Below are 16,112 nucleotides of genomic sequence, written 5' to 3' on the forward strand. Positions count from 1 at the left end.
TCTAGCGGTTCTTTCCTTGCACTCATCAATGGAAATTATCATTGCTTTGAGAGAATCATTGATATCATGGTTAGGAAGAGAAGGTATAATTTTAAGAGAATCAACATCAAGCGAAAGTCTATCAACATTCCTAGCCAAATCATCAACTTTGAGCAACTTTCTTCAAGCAAAGCATTAAAATTCTTTTGAGAAATCATTAATTATTTCACGCTATTCTCAAAATCAGAGGGCATCTTATTAAATTTACAATAAGAATTATTGTATGAATTTCCATAATTATTAGAGGAATTACTAGGGAACGGTCTAGCATTAAAGTTTCCTCTATAAGCATTGTTACCAAAACTATTACTACCAACAAAATTAACATCCATAGATTCATTATTATTATTAATCAAAGTAAACAAAGGCATATCATTGGGATCAAGAGGAGTATTTTTAGTAGCAAACAATTTCATAAGTTCATCCATCTTTCCACTCAAAACATTGATTTCTTGTATAGCATGCACTTTTTTACTAGAAGATCTTTCGGTGTGCCATTGAGAATAATTAGCCATAATATTATCAAGAAGTTTTGTAGCATCTCCTAACATGATTTCCATAAACGTGCCTCCTGTGGCCGAATCTAAGAGATTTCGAGAAGCGAAGTTCAAACTGGCATAAAATTTGTGTATGATCATCCATAAATTCAAACCATGAGTAGGGCAATGGCGAATCATCAATTTCATTCTTTCCCAAGATTGGGCAACATGCTCATGATGAAGTTGTTTAAAATTCATAATATCTTTCCTAAGAGTGATAATCTTAGCGGGAGGAAAATACTTAGAGATAAAAGCATCTTTGCACTTGTTCCAAGAAGCAATACTATTTTTAGGCAAAGACTAAAACCAAACTTTAGCATGATCTCTAAGTGAAAACGGAAATAACTTCTATTTAAAAATATCATAATTCGTATCTTTCTTCTTTTGCTTATCACACAAATAAACAAAGTTGTTTAGATGAGTAGCGGCATCTTCGCTAGGAAGGCCGGCGAATTGATCTTTCATAACAAGATTCAGCAAAGCAGTATTGATTTCACAAGACTCAACATCATTAAGAGGAGCAATCGGAGTACTAAGGAAATCATTATTATTGGTATTGGAGAAATCACACAATTTGGTAATATCTTGCGCCATGGCAACAAGTAATCCAACACACAAGCAAACAGAAAAAGGCAAGCGAAAAGAGAGGAGGAGATTGGGAAAGAGAGGGCGAATAAAACAGCAAGGGTGAAGTGGGAGAGAGAAAAACAAGAGGCAAATGGCAAATAATGTAAATGCAAGGGAGATGAGTTTGTGATGGGTACTTGGTATGTCTTGACTTGAGCGAAGACCTCCCCGACAACGGCGCCAGAAATCCTTCTTGCTACATCTTGAGCTTGCGTTGGTTTTCCTTGAAGAGGAAAGGCTGATCCAGCAATAGTAGCGTAAGTATTTCCCTCAGTTTTTGAGAACCAAAGTATCAATCCAGTAGGAGGCTCCTCAAAAGTCTCACGCGCCTACACAAACAAACAAATAACTCGCAACCAACGCAATAAAGGGGTTGTCAATCCCTTCACGGCCACTTGCGAAAGTGAGATCTGATAGAGATAGTATGATAAGATAAATATATTTTTGGTATTTTATAATATAGATGCAAAAAGTAAAGATGCAAATAAAAGTAGATTGAAAGCATATATGATAAAAGATAGACCCCGGGGCCATATGTTTCACTAGAGGCTTCTCTCAAGATAGCATAAGTATTATGGTGGGTGAACAAATTACTTTCGAGCAATTGATAGAAAAACGAATAATTATGAGATTATCTAGGCATGATAATGTATATAGGCATCACGTCTGCAACAAGTAGACCAACTCCTGCCTGCATCTACTACTATTACTCCACACATCGACCGACTCCTTCCTGCATCTAGATTGTTAAGTTCATAAATAACAGAGTAACACATTAAGCAAGATGACATGACGTAGAGGGATAAACTCATGCAATATGATATAAACCCCATCTTTTTACCTCGATGGCAACAAGACAATATGTGCCTTGCAACCCTTTCTGTCACTGGGTAAGGACACCGCAAGATTGAACCCAAAGCTAAGCACTTCTCCCATGGCAAGAAAGATCAATCTAGTAGGCCAAACCAAACTGATAATTCGAAGAGACTTGCAAAGATAACTCAATCATACATAAAAGAATTCAGAGAAGATTCAAATATTTCTCATAGATAAACTTGATCATAAACCCACAATTCATCGGATCTCGACAAACACACCGCAAAAAGAGTTTGCATGGAATAGATCTCCACAAGAGAGGGGGAGAACATTGTATTGAGATCCAAAAAGAGAGAAGAAGCCATCTAGCTAATAACTATGGACCCGAAGGTCTGTGGTAAACTACTCACAACTCATCGGAGGGGCTATGGTGTTGATGTAGAAGCCCTCCATGGTCGATTCCCCCTCCGACTACGCGCCAGCGAAGGCTCCAAGATGTGATCTCATGGATATAGAAGGTTATGGCGGTGGAAATTGTGTTTCGTTGGCTCCCTGGATGTTTTCGGGGTACGTAGGCTTATATAGGAGGAAGAAGTATGTCGGTGGCCGCCCGAGGGGCCCACGAGACAAGGGGGCGCGCCCTGTAGGGGTGGGCGCGCCCTCCCCTCTCGTGGCCGCCTCGGCTGCTGCTTGGCTTGCACTCCAAGTCCTCTGGATCATGTTCGTTCCAAAACTCACGCTCCCGAAGGTTTCATTTCGTTTGGACTCCGTTTGATATTCCTTTTCTTTGAAATACTGAAATAGGCAAAAAAAACAACAATACGGGCTGGGCCTCCGGTTAGTAGGTTAGTCCCAAAAATGATATAAATGTGTAAAATAAAGCCCATAAACATCCAAAAGGGGTAATATACTAGCATGGAACAATCAAAAATTATAGATACATTGGAGACGTATCATGGAGCAAGAGGGAGAGAGGAGTGGGTGGAGTGGCAGAGGAGGAGGGCACCGAGGCGTCGGGGGGGATCCTTATCCCCTCCTCGACGGTGTCGGCGAGGTGGTCGGGGGAGACCCTTCCCATGTAGCGATGTGGTGGTGGAACAGGGGAGGCGGGCGCAAGGGCAGGTGGGCCCAGTGGGAGTCAAGGGGGTTTCTTTTTCTTTTGCTTCTTTTCTTTTCCCATTTTTGTTTTAGGCAACAATTTATTTTGTACCATGTGGGACTTGGCCAGATAAATACCTTGCATTTACTAGCAGTGCCAAAAAAAGTTTGGGAGGCTTTCGAGTTTATTTGAAATTTTTCATAAGTGGAAAGGCATTTAAATGATTGTTTAAGCCACTGTTATGTTCAGAAAAGGGGATTGAAACACTTTACAAAAGTGTTCAGTCACCACCGTAATTAGTTATGGAATAATTGCCACACTTTGAACATTTTGTTTTGCATGTTTGAGAAACTTGAATTTTGGACTTTAATTTGAAATTGAATTTGAGTTATGATTCGGATCAACCGAGGATTAGAAACTGTAAGAGTGGTGACGTGGCACCATTAACTTGGGATTACTGTAGCTTAATTATCCGGGCGTCACAATTCTCCTCCACTATGAGAAATCTCGTTCCGAGATTTAGGAGGGGAGTAAGGGGATAGGCTCTGGAAGAACGGAGGTCAACGCAAGATAGGTACCTGGGGGCTATCCCAGTGAACGTGGCGTAGAGGCATATCTCGAGTTGAAATTCAAGGAAGTCCCCGAGAGCAAGGTAAGAAGGTGCAATAAGAAATTTCAAGCGGGTAGGCAGCCGTTCGTTACCTAAAACAAAGGGTGGAAAGGGGTTGAGGGCAATGGGAATAAGTTTTGCATCTGATACCAAAATTAGATTACTAGGAAGGTGGCTCGTGATTTACTTACGAAGCCAAGTGCGAGGAACAGTTTGGGAAAACAGGGATGTACAAGAGAGTCAGGTTTCAGTCCTGTGAACTATGGGTTATGGGCCCACCATGTGGCTTAAAAGCAGGAAGGCGCTAACATTTTGCACGATCATGATAGCAAGGTGGGTCAGAGGATAGCCTGTCAGTTATGTTGACAACAACATTGATACCAAGGGCGAGGGACGAAGAGAACCATTTTCTTGCTCGTTAAGACGAGGCGGACCCATAGGCAAAGTTCTCGTCCATCGGTGGCTACTAGAATGTCATCAATAATAGTAACAAGGTCTTACTGACAGAGTTTGTACACCGAGGTGTTTACATAAGCAGGGAATAGGTTAAACAAAACAATGGAAAGAAAAGTGTACACTCTAATCAGTTATGGGTGCCCTTGAGTGTCTAACAACTCAGAACCCGTGGAAAATTGGAATCAGCAACAAATAATAGTTGACGAAGAACTCATAAGTTATGTAGTTCTGTGATATTCTCGAGACACCAGAGGGTAGTACTCGAAGGTAGATCAAAGTAGAGGTCGGACAGGTGAAATGATTTGAAGAAGACAAGTACTTTAACTTGTCCGAGAAACGAAATCAAAGGAGAACAATCAGATCAGAACCACGGTTACAAAGGACCAAACATAAAGGCAAAATGAACTTATCACAAGGGGATTACTATAACAAGAAGCTTCCATGATAACTTCCACATTGGGTCCATGGGCATGAACACAAAGGTTCAAGGTCGACTCCCACTTATCTAATGCACAACTTTCCATTCACTTCTCGCATTCGAAGAAGTTGTAGCATTGAAATTTTACCTGAAAAAAGGCCAGTAGAGTATAACCCGCATAACTTTCGAGTTCGCACGGATTAGGGAAGGCGTAGGTTCAACCCACTGGGGCATCTTAGGAGCATATACCACAAACTTCATGAGTAAAGAACTCAAGGCCTAAAGCAGAGTATGGTTGACAAGAACGGGGATACAATTTACCAAAGTTATTATGTATCTGAGGAAAAGCTCCCAAGGTTACCGAATATAGAGGATGATGTCGGATAAAATACACCAAGGATTTGGTGGTCCACGAGGGATCTGATGTGAGCAATGGTACTCAACCAGAAGAAGGAAGAATGTAAGGAGGTCAGATTATAGAAGCAACCGACTAATTCAGAGTTCAAATGCAAATGAATTATGATTCCCAAATCAAGGGATCAGAAGCAAACACTCTGATAAAGAATGGATAACTTGAATAGACTTGGGCACAACTAATGGCAATCTGATTGGCCAAGAACCAGCTCATGTTCAGGAAGACGTTTGAGCCGGAATGATAATTTATAAGGATCAACTGATGTTTGCGACACAAACATATCAAATCAAAAGACTCAAGATGATAATGACAAAGGGCGTCAATGGATACTGCTAGGCATATGGAATTAACCTGGGTGTAGGCAGGTAAGACCTTATAGAGCAATAGGCGGCAGAGGTCATCGAAAGCTCGGATTGTATCACAAAGTATCTTATGAAGCATAAGGATAACTAGGGATGAACGGATACTCGATAAGAACGAGTAATTATCCGTAGGGTTATTCATGCGGCAAGGAACTGCAAGGCAGTAGGCACAAGGTATTCTCATAACAAATAAGGAGAAATTCAGGGTATCTTGTAATAACAAGATCAACTAGGAATGACTGTATGAACGACAATGTAGGTAGTTACACCTAAGGATTTATCTGTGGTAGGGATCGCAACTGCGAAGGGTGCAAGGGATTCGGTAAAACATCGGAGAGTATCTTGAGAATCTTCTAGTGCACCAAGTAATCATCTGGAGCGAGGCGCTCTCCGGGAGAAGTATTTACGAGATCCTAGAGTTAGAGTTAACAAAATCATTTAACCTGAATAGAAGAGAGTTCAGAGTCTGAGAGTATAGATGAGGAGTAGAATATCCTAATACCACCCAATGGCGATGTGGGCCGTAAGCCACACAACCATGTCAGTAAATTAGTTTTTTAAAGACTAGACTCAACTTTGGCCAATGAGTTGGAAAGGGGGGGGGGGTTCCTACAGGTAGTCGGCTCTGATACAAACTTGTGACGCCCCCGATTCAATCGTACACTAATCATACACGCAAATGTGTACGGTCAAGATCACGAACTTATGGGAAGATATCACAACACAACTCTAGACACAATTAAAATAATACAAGCTTTATATTACAAGGCAGGGGCCTCGAGGGCTTGAATACAAGCTTGATACACAAGAGTCAGTGGAAGCAACAATATCTGACCACACACATAAGTTAAACAAGGATGCCTTAAGAAGGCTAGCACAAAAGCAACACGATCGAAGAGGCAAGGCCTCCTGCCTGGGACCTCCTGACTACTCCTGGTCGTCGGCGGTCTTCACATAGTAGCATCCATCGGCGGTGGCATCTGGCTCCAGGGATCCACCATCTGGTTGAATCAACCAAAAAGGAGAAAGAATGGGGAGAAGGGGTAGCAAAGCAACCGTGAGTACTCATCCAAAGTACTCGTAAGCATCAGATCTATACTAAGTACGCATTGGTATCAAAATGGAAGGTTTGTATCTGTGGACTGAACTGCAGAATGCCAGAATAGAGGGGAAGGCCTAGCCTAACAAAGAATAGCATCTTCAAGCAGCTCCAACCATCTTGCAGCATGTGGCAGTGTAAAGAATATCATTTTAATATTAAACAAGCATGTTGTAACATGAACGCCCAGAGATCCTTCCTCGACTCCCTGCGAGAAAGCAATCTCGGAGCCACATATCCATCACATATCTCAAGTATCCATTTCTAGTTATATAAGATCCGGATACAAGTCTGAACGTCCATTACCGTGGACACAGTATTCGAATATATATCTTCCCTGTAGGGGTGCACCATGTTACCCAACACACTCGATCACTCTGGCCGGACACACCTTTATGGGGTCAATGCCCGGCCTCGGAAGATCAACACGTCACATCCCTACCTAGGCTCAGTAGAGAGGTCCCCGCCGGTCTACATCCGAAGCACTCGTGGGTCTTGGGCCCATCGCCCGCAGCACTCCGAGTCATTGCGAGCAGGGCGGGTCCAGGCTCCACCACTACAGGATGGTGCCGGCCTAGCCGTGCTGCACTATTGAAATGGACGTCAGACAAAGCTTCGGCTGATACCACGACGTCGAGGCCCATATCTATTCTCGCGTGGTGGTTAGTGTGTAAAGTCCAGAGGCCAACTCAGAACAAATACCTAAACCTGTTAGTGCATTGGGGGCTCGCGGAGACGAGTAGACACTCACGATAATGTGACCCCGTCGCCCGTGTCATGGACTTATGGAAAGGGCCCAGACTGCCCGGCCGTGCCATGTAGAATACTCGTGGGTGCTCTACGGGCCCGCTCGACTTTCACAACAACTCGCGGGTACCCCTCAGGGCTGACCCGACTTGAACAATGGTCTCAAGTAAAGTCAAGGTAACAGTGTGTCCAAACATCAAGGGAAAAAACGAGGAATCACCCACGGAGGATTCCACTCGATGTAATCATCAAGGTGAACGTAAGAGGATCCACCCTTGAGGTTCACACTTGAGGTGTTGCACGACAGAGCCGTATCGGGAATGGTGAACGAGGAACCACCCTCGTTGACCACGACCGAACAGCTACACTATAGAATTATCATCGGGACTGCATTATGAGGGATCACCCTCGGCACTTGATAGTAGCTCTTCAGAGTCGAGCAACTAAAGGGGCGTGATGTGATGTGAGGTGTCGGGCTATGGTCACCGATCACGTTGATCGAGTCATCGAAGATGAAGCAGGGGCAACAAGGACAAGTGGGGTCACTGATGGATCACTAACCAACCTATACTAAGCAGTTTAGAATAAGCAGGTAGGTAACAATAGCAGGTACGAAAGCAGGCTATGCATTAGAATAGGAGCAAACAATAACAATAGCAAAATCTAATGCACGAGAGTATAGAATGGGCAATATCGGGATGATCAAAGGGGGGGCTTGCCTGGTTGCTCAGACAAGAAGGAGGGTCGTCGTCGACGTATTCGATCACAGGGGCATCAGTAGCGGTCTCGAGGTCTACCGGAGAAGAAGAGGGGGAAGAAATAGTAAATACATGCAATAATAAGCATAACAAGACAATAAGCGGGGCTAGAGGTGTTCGAACGCGGTGCTAGGCGATACTGGCGAAGGGGGGAAACTTTTGGGAAAGTTTTCCCGGTTCCGGACATCTGTCAGACAGATGAACCGGAGGGGAAAAGTTGAACATTTGCTATGCTAGGGACGTGTGCCGGGCGAACGAATCGCATGTTCAGATTCGTCTCGTCATTCTGAGCAACTTTCATGTAGAAAACTTTTTTCACCCGGTCTACGGTTTATTTTATATGAATTTTCTAAGTTAAAACAATATTTTGAAAAATAAAAAGCTAGGTGTACCCAAAAATGTATCCAGCAGAACAACACAGAGGCTGAGTGGTGGGCCCCTGGTCAACTGTTCCAGTCAAGGATTAACTGGACCGTTGACTGGCTAAAAGGTCAACTGTGTAAGAGGGGCCCGCATGTCATTCTCACAGCAGCTAATCAAAGTGTTAAATTAGTCTAAATGTAATTAGGTTAATTAAACAAAGTTAATTAATTAAATTAATTGCTTAATTAATTAATTAATTACTAGTATTGTTTTTATTTTATATATTTTTCTAATTCTTTTTTTACATATAACAGGGGATGGGCCCCACTGCTTAGTGGCCCATTAGGCCACTGGAGCGGGTGGTTAACGGGGCGGGTGCTGCCCCGGGCGGAGGCCGAACCCGCCTAGGTTCGGGGCAAGGCCAGCGGGGCGCTGGCGAGGACGACAGGCCACGGTGGCCGGCTCCAGGCGACACGGGGTCACGCGGGCGGAACGAGCTGCAGGCACCGGAGCAGTGGGGCAAAGGGGACGACCGGCGAGCATCGGTGGTCCGGAGCAGCGGGGTGTGATGCGAGCGACAGGAGCAAGGAGGCCTCAGGATCGAGCCCAGGGGCTCGTCCGAGTCAAACTGGGGGAGGGTGCACGCGCCTCCCTGGCGTTCCAGGAGCATTGCGACAGGCTTCGGGCGCAAGCTAGGCTTTGATGGCCGCGGCGGCGAAGCAAACACGTCGACGAGCTCGGGCACGATGGAGGGGGTGAGCTACGTGCGCGGGATCGAGCTAGCGAGCGAGGGGGAAGACCGCGGGCTCACCGTGGTCCTGTAGGTGTGCACGAGTGGGCTCGCGGAGGGCTCGAGGTCGCCGAATTTGGCGTCGGCGGCCGGCGAAGCAGAGGAGGAAGGAGGGCTCGGGGCGGCGTCATGGGGCACCCGGGTCCTTGTAGGTCGCCGTAGAGGAAGAAGAGGACGAGGCGGGGCCCGTGGGCAACCTGGCAGCGCTTGAGGTGGCCGGTGGCCACGGCAACGGCGACGACATGGTGACACAGCGAGCGAACGAGCTCGTTGAAGGGGATTTGGTAGGGAGGCGGAGCAAGAGGGAGAGAGGAGTGGGTGGAGTGGCAGAGGAGGAGGGAACCAAGGCATCGGGGGGGATCCTTATCCCGCGAGGTGGTCCAGGGCGACCCTTCCCTTGTAGCGACGCGGTCGGTGGAACAGGAGAGGTGGGCGCAAGGGCAGGTGGGCCGGTTGGGTCGGTCTGCTGGGCTAGGCCCAGTGGGAGTTAGGGGGGTTTCTTTTTCTTTTGCTTCTTTTCTTTTCCCATTTTTCTTTTAGGTAGAAAATGTATTTTTTACCATGTGGGACTTGGCCAGATAAATACCTTGCATTTACTAGCGCTGCCACAAAAATTTTGGGAGGCTTTCAAGTTTCTTTGAAATTTTTCATAAATGGAAAGGCATTTAAACGATTGTTTAAGCCACTGTTATGTTCACAAAAGGGGATTTAAACACTTTACATAAGTGTTCGGTCACCACCATAATTAGTTATGGAATAATTGCCACACTTTGAATATTTTATTTTGCATGTTTGAGAAACTTGAATTTGGACTTTAATTTGAAATTGAATTTGAATTACGATTCGGATCAACCGAGGATTAGCAACAGTAAGAGTGGTAACGTGGCACCATTAACTTGGGATTACTGTAGCTTAATTACCCGGGCGTCACACCTTATTGGTTTAAATTGGCTTTCCTACAGACTCAATGTGATCTTGGATCACTAAAAATTATCCGGGCGCCGGATGGATCAAATTGGTGGGGCCGAGTTTGACTCTTGGTTTGGGGCATATGTGTACATGAGAAAGTGGTTGAGGGCTTTGGAGCATATCACTAAGCATTTTGAGCAAGCAAGCCATTAAGCAACACCTCATCCCCTTTTAATAGTATTGAATTTCCTATAGACTCAATGTGATCTTGGATCACTAAAAATAATGTAGAGTCCTGAGCTTTGAGCTTGAGCCAATCCTTTGTCTTTAGCATCTTGAAGGGGCCATGCCACTCCACTGTTGGACTTACCTTAAATACAATAGACAAAAGTATTAGTCCAACAAGAGATATTTTGTCATTAATTACCAAAATCACCGAGGGAGTACTTGTGCTTTCAATCTCCCCCTTTTTGGTAAATGATGACAACATACATCAAAGCTTTAGATAAAGATATAGAGAAAGGAAGGTAAAGCTTTGGAAGGACATGTAACATGCATATGCTCCCCCTACATGTATGCAATCATGGAAATATGGAACATAAGATCATGTGAGTGCATAATCATGACAAAGCAAGCAATGTGTTACATGTATCTTGGCTATATGCATCAGAGTGTATGGTGTGAATATGGGAAAGTACCTTCATGCACATGAGTCCTTCTTGCAAACAATATGTACATCAGCAAGAGATACTCATGTACATGAATGTGATGCATATACTTACCTTGTGGTCTTGAGCTAGCTTTGGAAGAGATGTACCTGAGTAAATAAGCTTAGACAACACAGAAACATCTACCAAACAGAGCAAGGGCAGTAAACCACAAGAGTACCAAGATGTGGGATGACATGTATAGAGTGAGTATTAGGTACTCTATTTGAGTGTAGACATGTCCCAAAGGTAAAGATATGCAATGAAATCAAAGATTTCCTTCCCTTGGATGCCTTGCTCCCCCTGAATCTTACATGAGATACTAGGAGAAGATAGGGAAAAGAAAATCAGAGAAAGGCAAACACACAAACAACATGAACATGTCTTTCCCCTCTAAAGACATGTGACTTCTCTCCTCTTTGAATACCAAGCAACTAGGCTCTCTCTTTGATGTGATTATTTCTCTCTCTCTTCCCCCATTTGATATGATTAATCTTTGATGTGAGCTCTCTCTCCCCCTTTGACATCAATTTCCAAGAAGGTTCTTCTGGAGTGTGAGTCAAAATAGGTTTGATCCTTCAGTCACATGGCAAAGTTGCAGGGAGAAATAAAGTGTCGGTAGAGGATAAGAATCATCGAGTGGAGCTAGAACAAAATGTGCAGAATGCAAGTGACAAAGTGATTTCTTAGCATTGAAATCGGCAACACCGAGTTGAGTCCTTCGGTCGTACCGAAAAGTTTCAGTTTGACCGAAAGAGGCAAATCGGTTTGTCCGAGTTCATCACAGAGAGAAAGCACTAGTTACCTCAGCTCACTAAGCGAATAAGATCTCACAAGGATTTGGAAGGAATTGAATGCAGGGAAATGCAAAACAGAAATAAAAGAGAAGAAATGTAGATGAAGTTTTTTTTGAAAAGAGAACAAATATACATGAGACAAATGCGAGAACAGGGGAAGACACTAGAGAACATCATCTAGAATTGGTCGGCAACAAATTCACCTATGTTAGAGTATATTGACTTAGGAGTCAAGTGAAGACACTTGATCATAGGTCATACTCATCGTTTAAGCTCAAAATGGGGTTGCCATTTTTTATTTAAGCATTTTGATGTATTCTCATCTTGTTGAGATACTTTGACCCATGACTTGGGGTAAAGCTTCTCTATGATGGAATAATATACCTTGGGTGGTGGTGTTGATCTAGATTATGTAGTTGAACTTGTGTGGGATGCTCAATGTTGATGTAGTTCATTTGGAGCACCACTTGTAATAGGAGTTCATCTACCTACATGGATTAGATTTGCAAGGAAGAGCACTTGTGTATCCAAAATGACAATCATGAAATTTGACTTAGGAATTTGTCAAAGGATATAATTGAAAGGTTTCCTGCTTCCTTGTCTTCAACCACCGAAAAATAGAGACTTGGTGATGTAGATATTGCTCAAGATGTGAGTGAATTGCAATCTCATAGATTTAGATTCATCCAAGTACCTACAAGAGTTAGATGACATGCAAGGGTGCAAATATATCCAAGATATGTGATTATCATCATAAGAGAGATATCAAGGATTAGTCATAGGCTCATGTCTTGCATGTATCCAAATGGAGTTCCCACTCCAAGATTGAAGCATCAATGATGTTCAATTCACCTCTCAACCTGCAAAACACTTTATCATCAAGTGGTTTAGTGAATATATCCGCCAATTGCTTGTCGGTGTGAACATGCTTAACGTTAATATCACCCTTAACAACATGATCTCGAATGAAATGATGACAACCTTCAATGTTCTTAGTTCGAGAATGTTGCACAGGATTCTGAGCAATCTTAATAGCACTTTCATTGTCACAAAGCAAGGGAACATGTTTCACATATATCCCATAATCTTTAAGAGTTTGGTTCATCCAAAGTAATTGAGCACAACATGAACCGGCGGCAATGTATTCCGCTTCAGCGGTGGATAAGGATACTGAGTTTTGTTTCTTGGAGGACCAAGACACAAGAGATCTACCAAGAAATTGACAAGTACCCAAAATGGACTTTCTACCAACCTTGTCTCCGGCATAATCCGAATAGGAGTAGCCAACAAGATCAAAAGAAGACCTCTTAGGATACCAAATGCCAAAATTTGGTGTATGTATTAAGTATCTCACTATCCTTTTCACGGCCTTAAGATGACACTCTTTCGGGGCTGCTTGATATCGTGCACACATGCACACACTTAGCATAATATCGTGACGAGAGGCACATAGATATAATAATGAACCAATCATAGAACGGTAAACTTTTTGGTCAACGGGTTCACCATCTTTAGTCAAGTCAAGATGTCCACTAGTAGGCATGGGTGCACTCATACCTTTGCATTCTTGCATAATGAACTTCTTGAACAAGTCCTTCGTATACTTCATTTGAGAAACAAAGGTACCTTCCTTAGTTTGCTTGATTTGCAAACCAAGAAAGAACTTGAGTTCACTCATCATAGACATCTCAAACTTCTCCGACATAAGCTTTCCAAACTTCTTACTAAAATGAGGGTTAGTTTATCCAAATATAATATCATCAACATAAATTTGGCACACAAATAATTCTCCATTAACCCTTTTAGTGAAAAGAGTAGAATGAACTTTTCCAATCTCAAAGCCTTTTTAATAAGGAACTTGGTCAAGCATTTATACCATGCTCTAGGAGCTTGTTCAAGACCATAAAGAGCTTTGTGATGTTTGTAAACATGATTAGGTTTCTTAGGATTAACAAAGCCGGGAGGTTGTTTAACATAAACTTCCTCCTCAATTTCACCATTTAGAAAAGCACTTTTAATGTCCATTTGGTATAAAATGATATCACCATAGTCTCACCATAGTATGATGCGAATGGACTCAAGTCTAGCAATGGGGGCATATGTCTCACCATAGTCCATACCTTCGACTTGAGTGTAGCCTTGGGCGACGAGACGTGCTTTGTTGCAAACTACTTGTCCATCTTCACCTTGCTTGTTGTGAAACACCCATTTGGTACCTATGATGTTATGGTTATTGTCGGGCTTCTCGACCAATGTCCACACTTGGTTTCTCTCAAAGTAGTGTAGTTATTCATCCATGGTGTTTATCCAATCCAGATCTTCCAATGCTTCTTCAACCTTAATGGGTTCAATTCTAGAGATGAATGAATAATGTTCACAAAAGTTAGCCAAACAAGATTTAGAGCGACTGATTCTCCCGGTTTGGATATCATTGTAGATTTGCTCGACGGGATGGTCTCTAGCAACTCTTGCTCTAACTCGTGAGAGCTTTTACTTTGATCGGGGTGGAACATCTTCTTCATCATCTCAATCTTCTTCTTGGCCTTCGTCATTGTTGACATTGTCGTTCTCTTGTCGTGGTGGAGAAGGAGGTTGATGCGGTTCATCTTGGTATACTTTCTTGTTTTCTTCATCTTGGTGTGTCCCACTTGTGGATGCCTCCATATCAACTCTTGGTTCACCTTGTCACGAGGTAGAGGCTTCCACTTGGACGGACGAGGTACTTTCCTTCAACTCTGTTGGACGAACCTTGCCGATAGACAAGTCTTGGATTGCTTCCGAATGGTCTTTTTCACCTACATCAATTGGCAATTGCTCTACTTGTGAGCCGTTAGATTCATCAAACTCCACATCTACCGTCTCTTCAACCTTTTGGGTGAAATTGTTGTAGACACGGTATGTGTGAGAGTTTGAGCCATAACCGAGTAGAAAACCTTCATGTGATTCTGGAGCAAATTTAGAATGACGATGCTTATCAAGAATGTAGCACTTGGAGCCGAATACTTGAAAGTATCCAACTTGGGGTTTGTTACCGGTGAGGAGCTCGTATGTCGTCTTGCCGAGTATCTTGTGAGGATACAAGCGATTTGTCGCATGACAAGCTGTCTCAATCGCTTCCGCCCAAAAGTGCTTTGGCGTCTTGTACTCATCAAGCATCATTCTTGCCATTTTGATGAGCGTCCAGTTGTTCCTCTCAACAACTCCATTTTTTTGAGGTGTGTACGTAGTCGAGAACTGATGTGAAATCCCTTCTTCGTCAAGAAAGGTGTCCACATTGGCGTTCTTGAACTCCGTTCTGTTGTTGCTGTGAACCTGCTTGATCTTCACTTCAAATTGATTTTGGGCCTTCCTAGCAAAGTTTTTGAAGATCTTTTGGACCTGCGATTTATCATCAAGAAAGAACACCAGCGTAAATCTTGAAAAATCATCAACAATAACTAGACCAAATGAGTTTCCACCGAGACTTTTGTAAGCGTTGGGACCGAAAAGATCCATGTGAAGTAGCTCGAGCGGTCTCCTTGTGGTCATGATGTTCTTCACGGGGTGGCTTCCTCTAACCTGTTTTCCTGCTTGGCAAGCACTGCAATGTCTATCCTTATCAAATATGACATCTTTAAAACCAAGGATATGATCACCTTTAATAAGCTTGTCAAGGTTTCGCATGCCCACATGATCTAACCGTCTATGCCACAACCAGCCTTTAGAAGATTTAGCAATTAAGCAAGTTCTAGGTTGAGACTTTTTAGTGAAGTCAACAATGTATAGATCACCTTTTCGTATACCGGTAAGACCATTTTATGATTATCTCTACGAAACACTTGGCAATCTACTTCGGTAAATAGGACATTGAAGCCAAAGTCAGCTAGTCTAGAAACAGAAAGCAATTATAACCAAGAGATTCAACGAGCATAAAATTTTGTATGGAGCTATCATGTTAGATGGCCACCTTACCTAGGCCAACTACCTTACCCTTTGAGTTATCACCAGAAGTGACATACTTTCGAGGGCCGTTGTTTTCAGCAAGCTCACGAAACATATCTTTATCTCCGGTCATGTGATCGGTACATCCACTATCAAGGACCCATTCCTTTTCTCCTGCCATGTATCCCCAAAGATTTGCCATAAGACCAAAGTGTCTCATTGCATCATCAAAATCATAGTCACTATCATCATCCTCATCATAGTATCCATGTTCAACATCGTCATGTGGTGGATCAATTTCTAGAGAGGGTGACTCATTAGATAACTGATTTTGACAATGGTCATCTTTATGAATTCTAATAGCTTCGGAAATAATATTGCTAATAATTCCAACATCTCCTTTGGCACGCATAAGATTTGTAAGCTCAAATAGACAATCACCAAACATAGGATCATTGGAATTCATCTTACTCAAGGCGATAGACTTGTGAAGAATCTCATCTAGATTTTGCAAGGAATAGTTTGGAAATTGTTCCTCAAGAAATCTCCATATGGTGTAGGCACACTTAAGAGTAGGCAAGCAACCAATCAAGTTTCTAGGCAAACCTCTAGTGATAGATTGACAGTTCTAAGATTGCGA

This window comes from Triticum dicoccoides, chromosome 4B, assembly GCF_002162155.2.
Source record: "Triticum dicoccoides isolate Atlit2015 ecotype Zavitan chromosome 4B, WEW_v2.0, whole genome shotgun sequence".
NCBI lineage: Eukaryota > Viridiplantae > Streptophyta > Magnoliopsida > Poales > Poaceae > Triticum > Triticum dicoccoides.